Raw genomic sequence first — 2,231 nt, 5'->3', positions numbered from 1 at the left:
AGCATCCCCAACCGAGACTGACATTCTATCAAACACTTGGTATCAATGCAATCTATAGGTCTAGGATTCAAGACACAACCTGAATGACTGAAAACTTGTATGAGGCATGACAAGAAGGATCACCACCTTCTTCCTTGAACTATTATGGCATCAATTTTAACAATTACAAGTAAATACATGAAATAACCATGACATGAACCCATCACTTAACCATGCTTATAAGCTGCATAAAACCATGAAAATAAAAGTGAGATAACAACCATTAAATCCACATATAAATAAGTACAAAAGTGAGAGAACTTAGTTTTTATTAAACATAGGAAAATATGACCAGGTTCAAGACTTCCATATACCACCCAACCATAGATATGGATGAACCAAATCTTTCTTTTAGCCAGTCACCCTCGTGCCATATTCCAAGCATGAACGTGGGATCTCATAAAACACATCAATCCAAAACCATCCAGGGCTTCTAGAGGCCAACCACCTCAACTCATCAAACAATAATTCCACCTCACCTTCACACATCACAAAGCCATCATTAGATTGGTCTCTATCCAAGCCTTTCAGGGCTCTAGAGCGTTTGTTCAAACCAAGACTCCAAGACTAGTCACTCAACCCAAAACTTGTACCGGGCTTGAGAGCATTTCTCCATCCAAGGCTCCAGGACTAGTAACTCAACCCACCTAGGGCTCTAGAGCATTTGTCCAACCAAGGCTCCATGAAACTCAACCCAAGCTAAGGAAACATGCGAACCAACAAAAAAAAAAACAAGGAAATAAATCCATAATCACCATGGATATCTAGGAAATGGCAAGGCTAAGAAAATCCACTGTCAATCTAGGTGATCCTCCATTCCAGTGATAGATCATGACCAATAAACCACATGCATATGCCATGCATGCCAAAACTAGTGAGGAAAATATACATGCAACTCAGTACCTATAAGAAAAACTCATTGTAACTGTTGATCCTAATGTCCTCTTGCACTTTCCTTCTCTTCCTTTGCATTCTTTCTCCAAAAATCCAAGTACTCCACACTCTCCAATAGTGATAAAAGAAAACTCTAAGTGTCTAAGAGTGAGAGAGAGAGATAGGGAGAATAGAATAGAGCTCCAAAATTGAACTGACAAAGATTTCCCACTGATCCTCAGAAGCCTTTTTATCAACAAGGCCTCTATTTTCTTCAATTTCCATTATTTTTCTTCATTTTCCTCCTCACATGCAACCTATGACCTTTCACCCTACTTTTCTCCTAATTTCCATTATTTTCATAAATAAATGTGCCAAAATGCCTTTTTGCCTCTCCAAATCCTGGAGATTTATAATCCAACTCGATATAGTATTTACAATAAAACACATATACACATATGAACATTTCCTCAACCAGCAAATAAAAGGATACAATGCTCATATCAATTAACAAGGGAGTCTGAAGGCTCACACCTCCACCCTCAAAAGTAGTACTAGGATTCACCTCCTTCCCAAGAAGTCCATAATCAACTATCAAAGTCAAAGCTACATCCATTTCCCAGTGCTACAACCCTACCCCACTTATCCTCTCAGTGCACAATTATCGGCTCATTCTTCTAGGGCAAAATCCCAATGTTCATATGATGCCATCTAGAAATGCTAATGACCAAAACAAATATATACCCAATCTTCCCTTCTCTGCTACATAGTCCCTTAGGAAATCCGGTCACCCCTTTCCATGTAGTCACACACCTTCCAAGTTCTCTGGCACCCCCATCCCGAGTAGTTCATCCCTTGTTAAGGCTTCCACGCATCAGAAGATATAAAAACCAAGGCATATCCTTGCCTTAAAACAATCATATCAATCATAGTATGCTCATGGAAATCAAAGGACACTATTGGGTACCAGTGTCCCACAATGGCCCTACTCCTGAAGTGTTTTACATGCATACTGGTTCCTTTTCCAATTCCTTTTGTTGTTTCTAATTCTTAAATTCAATTTCAACCACCCAATTGGGCATGTTCATGCATTCTCGTACCAAGCACATAATTTCGATTAGATTTAAAATAAATAGAAATTCATTCACATCATACCTCATTGGTAGCTCTTCAATAAGGTACACTTGCAATCCTATTTACTTCCTGTCATAACAAGTCAAACTAGCATCTTGGATCATGTATAAAAATATCACATCAGGTTAAAAAAAACAAAACCATCATAGATCAAAATCATGAATCATATGCAATCATCATAAACC

The sequence above is a fragment of the Pinus tabuliformis genome, chromosome 2_2, assembly GCF_031772625.1.
Source record: "Pinus tabuliformis cultivar Carrire ecotype Pingquan chromosome 2_2, CPIR1, whole genome shotgun sequence".
Taxonomy (NCBI): Eukaryota; Viridiplantae; Streptophyta; class Pinopsida; order Pinales; family Pinaceae; genus Pinus; species Pinus tabuliformis.
Note: the sequence above shows the minus strand (reverse complement) of the source record.